At 38.1% G+C, this 16,377-nt stretch overlaps 3 non-coding genes across 3 annotated transcripts; all 3 read right to left on the bottom strand.

Moving 5' to 3' along the window:
* Positions 1 to 869: 869 nt before the first annotated feature.
* Positions 870 to 941, bottom strand: TRNAW-CCA (transfer RNA tryptophan (anticodon CCA)). The gene has a single exon. It is a non-coding gene; the product is annotated as a tRNA-Trp (tRNA).
* Positions 942 to 2,391: 1,450 nt separating this feature from the next.
* On the bottom strand, positions 2,392 to 2,463 carry TRNAW-CCA (transfer RNA tryptophan (anticodon CCA)). The gene has a single exon. It is a non-coding gene; the product is annotated as a tRNA-Trp (tRNA).
* Positions 2,464 to 3,152: 689 nt separating this feature from the next.
* TRNAW-CCA (transfer RNA tryptophan (anticodon CCA)) lies at positions 3,153 to 3,224 on the bottom strand. Its single transcript has one exon. It is a non-coding gene; the product is annotated as a tRNA-Trp (tRNA).
* Positions 3,225 to 16,377: the final 13,153 nt, after the last annotated feature.

A 16,377-nucleotide genomic window follows, 5' to 3' on the forward strand; every position in this document is an offset into this window, starting at 1 on the left:
TGTAAGTACACATAAGTAGAATGTAATTTCATGTACTTAATGTTGAAATATGCATTTCCAAAAAATGAAAGTGGAATCAAGAAACTAATGAAGGTAAAGAGAAATGTCTGATCCCGACGTGATTTTAACACGCAACCTTCTGATCTGGAGTCAGACGCGCTACCGTTGCGCCACGAGATCACACAGAAACATCAGTGTGAAAGGTTAGAAGTGATTGCAAAGAGTAGCTATTTTATGCACTGTTGGAATGAGTTTTTCGGGCAACAGTGCATGTATACGGCCGTTTTCTTTCTGAACAACGTTAATAACTTAAACAGTAGCTGTCTGCACATGTGTCAGCTCAGTATCCCCAACCACTTAGTTAGTCGCTGCACTACTGCCGTCAAGAGAATATTCTGTACTGATTGGCTAACATCTCAATTGCATTTAGATTTATTGTAGGGTTTCTGGGAGACGTGGCACTGCGTTTGTGACAGTTTCAGTCCTTATTCAAGAATAAAACCCCAATGTGACCGGCTGCAGAAAATAAGTGCAGAAGTAGTGATCCGTATGAATTTCAAGTGATCTGCAGAAGAAACCAAAAAGCTCTTAAGAGCCAGCACAACATATCATAAACAATACAATATTCTTTCAAGTGTATTTTTGTTTCTTGCCTCTAAGAGTGTAAAATCCAATGACCTGCATAATTTAGTGGGTAATGCTTTATTTGAAATTTCTGTATTAGCAGTGTAACTACAATGTAATCTGTCCTGTACTTCCAATGTAAGTACACATAAGTAGAATGTAATTTCATGTACTTAATGTTGAAATATGCGTTTCCAAAAAATGAAAGTGGAATCAAGAAACTAATGAAGGTAAATAGAAATGTCTGATCCCGACGTGATTTGAACACGCAACCTTCTGATCTGGAGTCAGACGCGCTACCGTTGCGCCACGAGATCACACAGAAACATCAGTGTGAAAGGTTAGAAGTGATTGCAAAGAGTAGCTATTTTATGCACTGTTGGAATGAGTTTTTCGGGCAACAGTGCATGTATACGGCCGTTTTCTTTCTGAACAACGTTAATAACTTAAACAGTAGCTGTCTGCACATGTGTCAGCTCAGTATCCCCAACCACTTAGTTAGTCGCTGCACTACTGCCGTCAAGAGAATATTCTGTACTGATTGGCTAACATCTCAATTGCATTTAGATTTATTGTAGGGTTTCTGGGAGACGTGGCACTGCGTTTGTGACAGTTTCAGTCCTTATTCAAGAATAAAACCCCAATGTGACCGGCTGCAGAAAATAAGTGCAGAAGTAGTGATCCGTATGAATTTCAAGTGATCTGCAGAAGAAACCAAAAAGCTCTTAAGAGCCAGCACAACATATCATAAACAATACAATATTCTTTCAAGTGTATTTTTGTTTCTTGCCTCTAAGAGTGTAAAATCCAATGACCTGCATAATTTAGTGGGTAATGCTTTATTTGAAATTTCTGTATTAGCAGTGTAACTACAATGTAATCTGTCCTGTACTTCCAATGTAAGTACACATAAGTAGAATGTAATTTCATGTACTTAATGTTGAAATATGCGTTTCCAAAAAATGAAAGTGGAATCAAGAAACTAATGAAGGTAAATAGAAATGTCTGATCCCGACGTGATTTTAACACGCAACCTTCTGATCTGGAGTCAGACGCGCTACCGTTGCGCCACGAGATCACACAGAAACATCAGTGTGAAAGGTTAGAAGTGATTGCAAAGAGTAGCTATTTTATGCACTGTTGGAATGAGTTTTTCGGGCAACAGTGCATGTATACGGCCGTTTTCTTTCTGAACAACGTTAATAACTTAAACAGTAGCTGTCTGCACATGTGTCAGCTCAGTATCCCCAACCACTTAGTTAGTCGCTGCACTACTGCCGTCAAGAGAATATTCTGTACTGATTGGCTAACATCTCAATTGCATTTAGATTTATTGTAGGGTTTCTGGGAGACGTGGCACTGCGTTTGTGACAGTTTCAGTCCTTATTCAAGAATAAAACCCCAATGTGACCGGCTGCAGAAAATAAGTGCAGAAGTAGTGATCCGTATGAATTTCAAGTGATCTGCAGAAGAAACCAAAAAGCTCTTAAGAGCCAGCACAACATATCATAAACAATACAATATTCTTTCAAGTGTATTTTTGTTTCTTGCCTCTAAGAGTGTAAAATCCAATGACCTGCATAATTTAGTGGGTAATGCTTTATTTGAAATTTCTGTATTAGCAGTGTAACTACAATGTAATCTGTCCTGTACTTCCAATGTAAGTACACATAAGTAGAATGTAATTTCATGTACTTAATGTTGAAATATGCGTTTCCAAAAAATGAAAGTGGAATCAAGAAACTAATGAAGGTAAATAGAAATGTCTGATCCCGACGTGATTTGAACACGCAACCTTCTGATCTGGAGTCAGACGCGCTACCGTTGCGCCACGAGATCACACAGAAACATCAGTGTGAAAGGTTAGAAGTGATTGCAAAGAGTAGCTATTTTATGCACTGTTGGAATGAGTTTTTCGGGCAACAGTGCATGTATACGGCCGTTTTCTTTCTGAACAACGTTAATAACTTAAACAGTAGCTGTCTGCACATGTGTCAGCTCAGTATCCCCAACCACTTAGTTAGTCGCTGCACTACTGCCGTCAAGAGAATATTCTGTACTGATTGGCTAACATCTCAATTGCATTTAGATTTATTGTAGGGTTTCTGGGAGACGTGGCACTGCGTTTGTGACAGTTTCAGTCCTTATTCAAGAATAAAACCCCAATGTGACCGGCTGCAGAAAATAAGTGCAGAAGTAGTGATCCGTATGAATTTCAAGTGATCTGCAGAAGAAACCAAAAAGCTCTTAAGAGCCAGCACAACATATCATAAACAATACAATATTCTTTCAAGTGTATTTTTGTTTCTTGCCTCTAATAGTGTAAAATCCAATGACCTGCATAATTTAGTGGGTAATACTTTATTTGAAATTTCTGTATTAGCAGTGTAACTACAATGTAATCTGTCCTGTACTTCCAATGTAAGTACACATAAGTAGCATGTAATTTCATGTACTTAATGTTGAAATATGCATTTCCAAAAAATGAAAGTGGAATCAAGAAACTAATGAAGGTAAAGAGAAATGTCTGATCCCGACGTGATTTGAACACGCAACCTTCTGATCTGGAGTCAGACGCGCTACCGTTGCGCCACGAGATCACACAGAAACATCAGTGTGAAAGGTTAGAAGTGATTGCAAAGAGTAGCTATTTTATGCACTGTTGGAATGAGTTTTTCGGGCAACAGTGCATGTATACGGCCGTTTTCTTTCTGAACAACGTTAATAACTTAAACAGTAGCTGTCTGCACATGTGTCAGCTCAGTATCCCCAACCACTTAGTTAGTCGCTGCACTACTGCCGTCAAGAGAATATTCTGTACTGATTGGCTAACATCTCAATTGCATTTAGATTTATTGTAGGGTTTCTGGGAGACGTGGCACTGCGTTTGTGACAGTTTCAGTCCTTATTCAAGAATAAAACCCCAATGTGACCGGCTGCAGAAAATAAGTGCAGAAGTAGTGATCCGTATGAATTTCAAGTGATCTGCAGAAGAAACCAAAAAGCTCTTAAGAGCCAGCACAACATATCATAAACAATACAATATTCTTTCAAGTGTATTTTTGTTTCTTGCCTCTAAGAGTGTAAAATCCAATGACCTGCATAATTTAGTGGGTAATGCTTTATTTGAAATTTCTGTATTAGCAGTGTAACTACAATGTAATCTGTCCTGTACTTCCAATGTAAGTACACATAAGTAAAATGTAATTTCATGTACTTAATGTTGAAATATGCGTTTCCAAAAAATGAAAGTGGAATCAAGAAACTAATGAAGGTAAATAGAAATGTCTGATCCCGACGTGATTTGAACACGCAACCTTCTGATCTGGAGTCAGACGCGCTACCGTTGCGCCACGAGATCACACAGAAACATCAGTGTGAAAGGTTAGAAGTGATTGCAAAGAGTAGCTATTTTATGCACTGTTGGAATGAGTTTTTCGGGCAACAGTGCATGTATACGGCCGTTTTCTTTCTGAACAACGTTAATAACTTAAACAGTAGCTGTCTGCACATGTGTCAGCTCAGTATCCCCAACCACTTAGTTAGTCGCTGCACTACTGCCGTCAAGAGAATATTCTGTACTGATTGGCTAACATCTCAATTGCATTTAGTTTTATTGTAGGGTTTCTGGGAGACGTGGCACTGCGTTTGTGGCAGTTTCAGTCCCTATTCAAGAATAAAACCCCAATGTGACCGGCTGCAGCAAATAAGTGCAGAAGTAGTGATCCGTATGAATTTCAAGTGATCTGCAGAAGAAACCAAAAAGCTCTTAAGAGCCAGCACAACATATCATAAACAATACAATATTCTTTCAAGTGTATTTTTGTTTCTTGCCTCTAAGAGTGTAAAATCCAATGACCTGCATAATTTAGTGGGTAATGCTTTATTTGAAATTTCTGTATTAGCAGTGTAACTACAATGTAATCTGTCCTGTACTTCCAATGTAAGTACACATAAGTAAAATGTAATTTCATGTACTTAATGTTGAAATATGCGTTTCCAAAAAATGAAAGTGGAATCAAGAAACTAATGAAGGTAAATAGAAATGTCTGATCCCGACGTGATTTGAACACGCAACCTTCTGATCTGGAGTCAGACGCGCTACCGTTGCGCCACGAGATCACACAGAAACATCAGTGTGAAAGGTTAGAAGTGATTGCAAAGAGTAGCTATTTTATGCACTGTTGGAATGAGTTTTTCGGGCAACAGTGCATATATACGGCCGTTTTCTTTCTGAACAACGTTAATAACTTAAACAGTAGCTGTCTGCACATGTGTCAGCTCAGTATCCCCAACCACTTAGTTAGTCGCTGCACTACTGCCGTCAAGAGAATATTCTGTACTGATTGGCTAACATCTCAATTGCATTTAGTTTTATTGTAGGGTTTCTGGGAGACGTGGCACTGCGTTTGTGGCAGTTTCAGTCCCTATTCAAGAATAAAACCCCAATGTGACCGGCTGCAGCAAATAAGTGCAGAAGTAGTGATCCGTATGAATTTCAAGTGATCTGCAGAAGAAACCAAAAAGCTCTTAAGAGCCAGAACAACATATCATAAACAATACAATATTCTTTCAAGTGTATTTTTGTTTCTTGCCTCTAAGAGTGTAAAATCCAATGACCTGCATAATTTAGTGGGTAATGCTTTATTTGAAATTTCTGTATTAGCAGTGTAACTACAATGTAATCTGTCCTGTACTTCCAATGTAAGTACACATAAGTAAAATGTAATTTCATGTACTTAATGTTGAAATATGCGTTTCCAAAAAATGAAAGTGGAATCAAGAAACTAATGAAGGTAAATAGAAATGTCTGATCCCGACGTGATTTGAACACGCAACCTTCTGATCTGGAGTCAGACGCGCTACCGTTGCGCCACGAGATCACACAGAAACATCAGTGTGAAAGGTTAGAAGTGATTGCAAAGAGTAGCTATTTTATGCACTGTTGGAATGAGTTTTTCGGGCAACAGTGCATGTATACGGCCGTTTTCTTTCTGAACAACGTTAATAACTTAAACAGTAGCTGTCTGCACATGTGTCAGCTCAGTATCCCCAACCACTTAGTTAGTCGCTGCACTACTGCCGTCAAGAGAATATTCTGTACTGATTGGCTAACATCTCAATTGCATTTAGTTTTATTGTAGGGTTTCTGGGAGACGTGGCACTGCGTTTGTGGCAGTTTCAGTCCCTATTCAAGAATAAAACCCCAATGTGACCGGCTGCAGCAAATAAGTGCAGAAGTAGTGATCCGTATGAATTTCAAGTGATCTGCAGAAGAAACCAAAAAGCTCTTAAGAGCCAGCACAACATATCATAAACAATACAATATTCTTTCAAGTGTATTTTTGTTTCTTGCCTCTAAGAGTGTAAAATCCAATGACCTGCATAATTTAGTGGGTAATGCTTTATTTGAAATTTCTGTATTAGCAGTGTAACTGCAATGTAATCTGTCCTGTACTTCCAATGTAAGTACACATAAGTAAAATGTAATTTCATGTACTTAATGTTGAAATATGCGTTTCCAAAAAATGAAAGTGGAATCAAGAAACTAATGAAGGTAAATAGAAATGTCTGATCCCGACGTGATTTGAACACGCAACCTTCTGATCTGGAGTCAGACGCGCTACCGTTGCGCCACGAGATCACACCGAAACATCAGTGTGAAAGGTTAGAAGTGATTGCAAAGAGTAGCTATTTTATGCACTGTTGGAATGAGTTTTTCGGGCAACAGTGCATGTATACGGCCGTTTTCTTTCTGAACAACGTTAATAACTTAAACAGTAGCTGTCTGCACATGTGTCAGCTCAGTATCCCCAACCACTTAGTTAGTCGCTGCACTACTGCCGTCAAGAGAATATTCTGTACTGATTGGCTAACATCTCAATTGCATTTAGTTTTATTGTAGGGTTTCTGGGAGACGTGGCACTGCGTTTGTGGCAGTTTCAGTCCCTATTCAAGAATAAAACCCCAATGTGACCGGCTGCAGCAAATAAGTGCAGAAGTAGTGATCCGTATGAATTTCAAGTGATCTGCAGAAGAAACCAAAAAGCTCTTAAGAGCCAGCACAACATATCATAAACAATACAATATTCTTTCAAGTGTATTTTTGTTTCTTGCCTCTAAGAGTGTAAAATCCAATGACCTGCATAATTTAGTGGGTAATGCTTTATTTGAAATTTCTGTATTAGCAGTGTAACTGCAATGTAATCTGTCCTGTACTTCCAATGTAAGTACACATAAGTAAAATGTAATTTCATGTACTTAATGTTGAAATATGCGTTTCCAAAAAATGAAAGTGGAATCAAGAAACTAATGAAGGTAAATAGAAATGTCTGATCCCGACGTGATTTGAACACGCAACCTTCTGATCTGGAGTCAGACGCGCTACCGTTGCGCCACGAGATCACACCGAAACATCAGTGTGAAAGGTTAGAAGTGATTGCAAAGAGTAGCTATTTTATGCACTGTTGGAATGAGTTTTTCGGGCAACAGTGCATGTATACGGCCGTTTTCTTTCTGAACAACGTTAATAACTTAAACAGTAGCTGTCTGCACATGTGTCAGCTCAGTATCCCCAACCACTTAGTTAGTCGCTGCACTACTGCCGTCAAGAGAATATTCTGTACTGATTGGCTAACATCTCAATTGCATTTAGTTTTATTGTAGGGTTTCTGGGAGACGTGGCACTGCGTTTGTGGCAGTTTCAGTCCCTATTCAAGAATAAAACCCCAATGTGACCGGCTGCAGCAAATAAGTGCAGAAGTAGTGATCCGTATGAATTTCAAGTGATCTGCAGAAGAAACCAAAAAGCTCTTAAGAGCCAGCACAACATATCATAAACAATACAATATTCTTTCAAGTGTATTTTTGTTTCTTGCCTCTAAGAGTGTAAAATCCAATGACCTGCATAATTTAGTGGGTAATGCTTTATTTGAAATTTCTGTATTAGCAGTGTAACTACAATGTAATCTGTCCTGTACTTCCAATGTAAGTACACATAAGTAGCATGTAATTTCATGTACTTAATGTTGAAATATGCATTTCCAAAAAATGAAAGTGGAATCAAGAAACTAATGAAGGTAAAGAGAAATGTCTGCAGCCAATAAGTGCAGAAGTAGTGATCCGTATAAATTTCAAATGATCTGCAGAAGAAACCAAAAAGCTCTTAAGAGCCAGCACAACATATCATAAACAATACAATATTCTTTCAAGTGTATTTTTGTTTCTTGCCTCTAAGAGTGTAAAATCCAATGACCTGCATAATTTAGTGGGTAATGCTTTATTTGAAATTTCTGTATTAGCAGTGTAACTACAATGTAATCTGTCCTGTACTTCCAATGTAAGTACACATAAGTAGAATGTAATTTCATGTACTTAATGTTGAAATATGCGTTTCCAAAAAATGAAAGTGGAATCAAGAAACTAATGAAGGTAAATAGAAATGTCTGATCCCGACGTGATTTGAACACGCAACCTTCTGATCTGGAGTCAGACGCGCTACCGTTGCGCCACGAGATCACACCGAAACATCAGTGTGAAAGGTTAGAAGTGATTGCAAAGAGTAGCTATTTTATGCACTGTTGGAATGAGTTTTTCGGGCAACAGTGCATGTATACGGCCGTTTTCTTTCTGAACAACGTTAATAACTTAAACAGTAGCTGTCTGCACATGTGTCAGCTCAGTATCCCCAACCACTTAGTTAGTCGCTGCACTACTGCCGTCAAGAGAATATTCTGTACTGATTGGCTAACATCTCAATTGCATTTAGTTTTATTGTAGGGTTTCTGGGAGACGTGGCACTGCGTTTGTGGCAGTTTCAGTCCCTATTCAAGAATAAAACCCCAATGTGACCGGCTGCAGCAAATAAGTGCAGAAGTAGTGATCCGTATGAATTTCAAGTGATCTGCAGAAGAAACCAAAAAGCTCTTAAGAGCCAGCACAACATATCATAAACAATACAATATTCTTTCAAGTGTATTTTTGTTTCTTGCCTCTAAGAGTGTAAAATCCAATGACCTGCATAATTTAGTGGGTAATGCTTTATTTGAAATTTCTGTATTAGCAGTGTAACTACAATGTAATCTGTCCTGTACTTCCAATGTAAGTACACATAAGTAAAATGTAATTTCATGTACTTAATGTTGAAATATGCGTTTCCAAAAAATGAAAGTGGAATCAAGAAACTAATGAAGGTAAATAGAAATGTCTGATCCCGACGTGATTTGAACACGCAACCTTCTGATCTGGAGTCAGACGCGCTACCGTTGCGCCATGAGATCACACAGAAACATCAGTGTGAAAGGTTAGAAGTGATTGCAAAGAGTAGCTATTTTATGCACTGTTGGAATGAGTTTTTCGGGCAACAGTGCATGTATACGGCCGTTTTCTTTCTGAACAACGTTAATAACTTAAACAGTAGCTGTCTGCACATGTGTCAGCTCAGTATCCCCAACCACTTAGTTAGTCGCTGCACTACTGCCGTCAAGAGAATATTCTGTACTGATTGGCTAACATCTCAATTGCATTTAGTTTTATTGTAGGGTTTCTGGGAGACGTGGCACTGCGTTTGTGGCAGTTTCAGTCCCTATTCAAGAATAAAACCCCAATGTGACCGGCTGCAGCAAATAAGTGCAGAAGTAGTGATCCGTATGAATTTCAAGTGATCTGCAGAAGAAACCAAAAAGCTCTTAAGAGCCAGAACAACATATCATAAACAATACAATATTCTTTCAAGTGTATTTTTGTTTCTTGCCTCTAAGAGTGTAAAATCCAATGACCTGCATAATTTAGTGGGTAATGCTTTATTTGAAATTTCTGTATTAGCAGTGTAACTACAATGTAATCTGTCCTGTACTTCCAATGTAAGTACACATAAGTAAAATGTAATTTCATGTACTTAATGTTGAAATATGCGTTTCCAAAAAATGAAAGTGGAATCAAGAAACTAATGAAGGTAAATAGAAATGTCTGATCCCGACGTGATTTGAACACGCAACCTTCTGATCTGGAGTCAGACGCGCTACCGTTGCGCCACGAGATCACACAGAAACATCAGTGTGAAAGGTTAGAAGTGATTGCAAAGAGTAGCTATTTTATGCACTGTTGGAATGAGTTTTTCGGGCAACAGTGCATGTATACGGCCGTTTTCTTTCTGAACAACGTTAATAACTTAAACAGTAGCTGTCTGCACATGTGTCAGCTCAGTATCCCCAACCACTTAGTTAGTCGCTGCACTACTGCCGTCAAGAGAATATTCTGTACTGATTGGCTAACATCTCAATTGCATTTAGATTTATTGTAGGGTTTCTGGGAGACGTGGCACTGCGTTTGTGACAGTTTCAGTCCTTATTCAAGAATAAAACCCCAATGTGACCAGCTGCAGCAAATAAGTGCAGAAGTAGTGATCCGTATGAATTTCAAGTGATCTGCAGAAGAAACCAAAAAGCTCTTAAGAGCCAGCACAACATATCATAAACAATACAATATTCTTTCAAGTGTATTTTTGTTTCTTGCCTCTAAGAGTGTAAAATCCAATGACCTGCATAATTTAGTGGGTAATGCTTTATTTGAAATTTCTGTATTAGCAGTGTAACTACAATGTAATCTGTCCTGTACTTCCAATGTAAGTACACATAAGTAGCATGTAATTTCATGTACTTAATGTTGAAATATGCATTTCCAAAAAATGAAAGTGGAATCAAGAAACTAATGAAGGTAAAGAGAAATGTCTGCAGCCAATAAGTGCAGAAGTAGTGATCCGTATAAATTTCAAATGATCTGCAGAAGAAACCAAAAAGCTCTTAAGAGCCAGCACAACATATCATAAACAATACAATATTCTTTCAAGTGTATTTTTGTTTCTTGCCTCTAAGAGTGTAAAATCCAATGACCTGCATAATTTAGTGGGTAATACTTTATTTGAAATTTCTGTATTAGCAGTGTAACTACAATGTAATCTGTCCTGTACTTCCAATGTAAGTACACATAAGTAGCATGTAATTTCATGTACTTAATGTTGAAATATGCATTTCCAAAAAATGAAAGTGGAATCAAGAAACTAATGAAGGTAAAGAGAAATGTCTGATCCCGACGTGATTTGAACACGCAACCTTCTGATCTGGAGTCAGACGCGCTACCGTTGCGCCACGAGATCACACCGAAACATCAGTGTGAAAGGTTAGAAGTGATTGCAAAGAGTAGCTATTTTATGCACTGTTGGAATGAGTTTTTCGGGCAACAGTGCATGTATACGGCCGTTTTCTTTCTGAACAACGTTAATAACTTAAACAGTAGCTGTCTGCACATGTGTCAGCTCAGTATCCCCAACCACTTAGTTAGTCGCTGCACTACTGCCGTCAAGAGAATATTCTGTACTGATTGGCTAACATCTCAATTGCATTTAGATTTATTGTAGGGTTTCTGGGAGACGTGGCACTGCGTTTGTGACAGTTTCAGTCCTTATTCAAGAATAAAACCCCAATGTGACCGGCTGCAGAAAATAAGTGCAGAAGTAGTGATCCGTATGAATTTCAAGTGATCTGCAGAAGAAACCAAAAAGCTCTTAAGAGCCAGCACAACATATCATAAACAATACAATATTCTTTCAAGTGTATTTTTGTTTCTTGCCTCTAAGAGTGTAAAATCCAATGACCTGCATAATTTAGTGGGTAATACTTTATTTGAAATTTCTGTATTAGCAGTGTAACTACAATGTAATCTGTCCTGTACTTCCAATGTAAGTACACATAAGTAGAATGTAATTTCATGTACTTAATGTTGAAATATGCGTTTCCAAAAAATGAAAGTGGAATCAAGAAACTAATGAAGGTAAATAGAAATGTCTGATCCCGACGTGATTTGAACACGCAACCTTCTGATCTGGAGTCAGACGCGCTACCGTTGCGCCACGAGATCACACAGAAACATCAGTGTGAAAGGTTAGAAGTGATTGCAAAGAGTAGTTATTTTATGCACTGTTGGAATGAGTTTTTCGGGCAACAGTGCATGTATACGGCTGTTTTCTTTCTGAACAACGTTAATAACTTAAACAGTAGCTGTCTGCACATGTGTCAGCTCAGTATCCCCAACCACTTAGTTAGTCGCTGCACTACTGCCGTCAAGAGAATATTCTGTACTGATTGGCTAACATCTCAATTGCATTTAGATTTATTGTAGGGTTTCTGGGAGACGTGGCACTGCGTTTGTGACAGTTTCAGTCCTTATTCAAGAATAAAACCCCAATGTGACCGGCTGCAGAAAATAAGTGCAGAAGTAGTGATCCGTATGAATTTCAAGTGATCTGCAGAAGAAACCAAAAAGCTCTTAAGAGCCAGCACAACATATCATAAACAATACAATATTCTTTCAAGTGTATTTTTGTTTCTTGCCTCTAATAGTGTAAAATCCAATGACCTGCATAATTTAGTGGGTAATACTTTATTTGAAATTTCTGTATTAGCAGTGTAACTACAATGTAATCTGTCCTGTACTTCCAATGTAAGTACACATAAGTAGAATGTAATTTCATGTACTTAATGTTGAAATATGCGTTTCCAAAAAATGAAAGTGGAATCAAGAAACTAATGAAGGTAAATAGAAATGTCTGATCCCAACGTGATTTGAACACGCAACCTTCTGATCTGGAGTCAGACGCGCTACCGTTGCGCCACGAGATCACACAGAAACATCAGTGTGAAAGGTTAGAAGTGATTGCAAAGAGTAGCTATTTTATGCACTGTTGGAATGAGTTTTTTGGGCAACAGTGCATGTATACGGCCGTTTTCTTTCTGAACAACGTTAATAACTTAAACAGTAGCTGTCTGCACATGTGTCAGCTCAGTATCCCCAACCACTTAGTTAGTCGCTGCACTACTGCCGTCAAGAGAATATTCTGTACTGATTGGCTAACATCTCAATTGCATTTAGATTTATTGTAGGGTTTCTGGGAGACGTGGCACTGCGTTTGTGACAGTTTCAGTCCTTATTCAAGAATAAAACCCCAATGTGACCGGCTGCAGCAAATAAGTGCAGAAGTAGTGATCCGTATGAATTTCAAGTGATCTGCAGAAGAAACCAAAAAGCTCTTAAGAGCCAGCACAACATATCATAAACAATACAATATTCTTTCAAGTGTATTTTTGTTTCTTGCCTCTAATAGTGTAAAATCCAATGACCTGCATAATTTAGTGGGTAATACTTTATTTGAAATTTCTGTATTAGCAGTGTAACTACAATGTAATCTGTCCTGTACTTCCAATGTAAGTACACATAAGTAGCATGTAATTTCATGTACTTAATGTTGAAATATGCATTTCCAAAAAATGAAAGTGGAATCAAGAAACTAATGAAGGTAAAGAGAAATGTCTGATCCCGACGTGATTTGAACACGCAACCTTCTGATCTGGAGTCAGACGCGCTACCGTTGCGCCACGAGATCACACAGAAACATCAGTGTGAAAGGTTAGAAGTGATTGCAAAGAGTAGCTATTTTATGCACTGTTGGAATGAGTTTCTCGGGCAACAGTGCATGTATACGGCCGTTTTCTTTCTGAACAACGTTAATAACTTAAACAGTAGCTGTCTGCACATGTGTCAGCTCAGTATCCCCAACCACTTAGTTAGTCGCTGCACTACTGCCGTCAAGAGAATATTCTGTACTGATTGGCTAACATCTCAATTGCATTTAGATTTATTGTAGGGTTTCTGGGAGACGTGGCACTGCGTTTGTGACAGTTTCAGTCCTTATTCAAGAATAAAACCCCAATGTGACCGGCTGCAGAAAATAAGTGCAGAAGTAGTGATCCGTATGAATTTCAAGTGATCTGCAGAAGAAACCAAAAAGCTCTTAAGAGCCAGCACAACATATCATAAACAATACAATATTCTTTCAAGTGTATTTTTGTTTCTTGCCTCTAAGAGTGTAAAATCCAATGACCTGCATAATTTAGTGGGTAATGCTTTATTTGAAATTTCTGTATTAGCAGTGTAACTACAATGTAATCTGTCCTGTACTTCCAATGTAAGTACACATAAGTAGCATGTAATTTCATGTACTTAATGTTGAAATATGCATTTCCAAAAAATGAAAGTGGAATCAAGAAACTAATGAAGGTAAAGAGAAATGTCTGCAGCCAATAAGTGCAGAAGTAGTGATCCGTATAAATTTCAAATGATCTGCAGAAGAAACCAAAAAGCTCTTAAGAGCCAGCACAACATATCATAAACAATACAATATTCTTTCAAGTGTATTTTTGTTTCTTGCCTCTAAGAGTGTAAAATCCAATGACCTGCATAATTTAGTGGGTAATGCTTTATTTGAAATTTCTGTATTAGCAGTGTAACTACAATGTAATCTGTCCTGTACTTCCAATGTAAGTACACATAAGTAGAATGTAATTTCATGTACTTAATGTTGAAATATGCGTTTCCAAAAAATGAAAGTGGAATCAAGAAACTAATGAAGGTAAATAGAAATGTCTGATCCCGACGTGATTTGAACACGCAACCTTCTGATCTGGAGTCAGACGCGCTACCGTTGCGCCACGAGATCACACAGAAACATCAGTGTGAAAGGTTAGAAGTGATTGCAAAGAGTAGCTATTTTATGCACTGTTGGAATGAGTTTTTCGGGCAACAGTGCATGTATACGGCCGTTTTCTTTCTGAACAACGTTAATAACTTAAACAGTAGCTGTCTGCACATGTGTCAGCTCAGTATCCCCAACCACTTAGTTAGTCGCTGCACTACTGCCGTCAAGAGAATATTCTGTACTGATTGGCTAACATCTCAATTGCATTTAGTTTTATTGTAGGGTTTCTGGGAGACGTGGCACTGCGTTTGTGGCAGTTTCAGTCCCTATTCAAGAATAAAACCCCAATGTGACCGGCTGCAGCAAATAAGTGCAGAAGTAGTGATCCGTATGAATTTCAAGTGATCTGCAGAAGAAACCAAAAAGCTCTTAAGAGCCAGAACAACATATCATAAACAATACAATATTCTTTCAAGTGTATTTTTGTTTCTTGCCTCTAAGAGTGTAAAATCCAATGACCTGCATAATTTTGTGGGTAATACTTTATTTGAAATTTCTGTATTAGCAGTGTAACTACAATGTAATCTGTCCTGTACTTCCAATGTAAGTACACATAAGTAGCATGTAATTTCATGTACTTAATGTTGAAATATGCATTTCCAAAAAATGAAAGTGGAATCAAGAAACTAATGAAGGTAAAGAGAAATGTCTGATCCCGACGTGATTTGAACACGCAACCTTCTGATCTGGAGTCAGACGCGCTACCGTTGCGCCACGAGATCACACCGAAACATCAGTGTGAAAGGTTAGAAGTGATTGCAAAGAGTAGCTATTTTATGCACTGTTGGAATGAGTTTTTCGGGCAACAGTGCATGTATACGGCCGTTTTCTTTCTGAACAACGTTAATAACTTAAACAGTAGCTGTCTGCACATGTGTCAGCTCAGTATCCCCAACCACTTAGTTAGTCGCTGCACTACTGCCGTCAAGAGAATATTCTGTACTGATTGGCTAACATCTCAATTGCATTTAGATTTATTGTAGGGTTTCTGGGAGACGTGGCACTGCGTTTGTGACAGTTTCAGTCCTTATTCAAGAATAAAACCCCAATGTGACCGGCTGCAGAAAATAAGTGCAGAAGTAGTGATCCGTATGAATTTCAAGTGATCTGCAGAAGAAACCAAAAAGCTCTTAAGAGCCAGCACAACATATCATAAACAATACAATATTCTTTCAAGTGTATTTTTGTTTCTTGCCTCTAAGAGTGTAAAATCCAATGACCTGCATAATTTAGTGGGTAATGCTTTATTTGAAATTTCTGTATTAGCAGTGTAACTACAATGTAATCTGTCCTGTACTTCCAATGTAAGTACACATAAGTAGCATGTAATTTCATGTACTTAATGTTGAAATATGCATTTCCAAAAAATGAAAGTGGAATCAAGAAACTAATGAAGGTAAAGAGAAATGTCTGATCCCGACGTGATTTGAACACGCAACCTTCTGATCTGGAGTCAGACGCGCTACCGTTGCGCCACGAGATCACACAGAAACATCAGTGTGAAAGGTTAGAAGTGATTGCAAAGAGTAGCTATTTTATGCACTGTTGGAATGAGTTTTTCGGGCAACAGTGCATGTATACGGCCGTTTTCTTTCTGAACAACGTTAATAACTTAAACAGTAGCTGTCTGCACATGTGTCAGCTCAGTATCCCCAACCACTTAGTTAGTCGCTGCACTACTGCCGTCAAGAGAATATTCTGTACTGATTGGCTAACATCTCAATTGCATTTAGATTTATTGTAGGGTTTCTGGGATACGTGGCACTGCGTTTGTGACAGTTTCAGTCCTTATTCAAGAATAAAACCCCAATGTGACCGGCTGCAGAAAATAAGTGCAGAAGTAGTGATCCGTATGAATTTCAAGTGATCTGCAGAAGAAACCAAAAAGCTCTTAAGAGCCAGCACAACATATCATAAACAATACAATATTCTTTCAAGTGTATTTTTGTTTCTTGCCTCTAAGAGTGTAAAATCCAATGACCTGCATAATTTAGTGGGTAATACTTTATTTGAAATTTCTGTATTAGCAGTGTAACTACAATGTAATCTGTCCTGTACTTCCAATGTAAGTACACATAAGTAGAATGTAATTTCATGTACTTAATGTTGAAATATGCGTTTCCAAAAAATGAAAGTGGAATCAAGAAACTAATGAAGGTAAATAG

Source organism: Ascaphus truei, chromosome 6, assembly GCF_040206685.1.
Source record: "Ascaphus truei isolate aAscTru1 chromosome 6, aAscTru1.hap1, whole genome shotgun sequence".
In the NCBI taxonomy this organism is placed as follows: domain Eukaryota; kingdom Metazoa; phylum Chordata; class Amphibia; order Anura; family Ascaphidae; genus Ascaphus; species Ascaphus truei.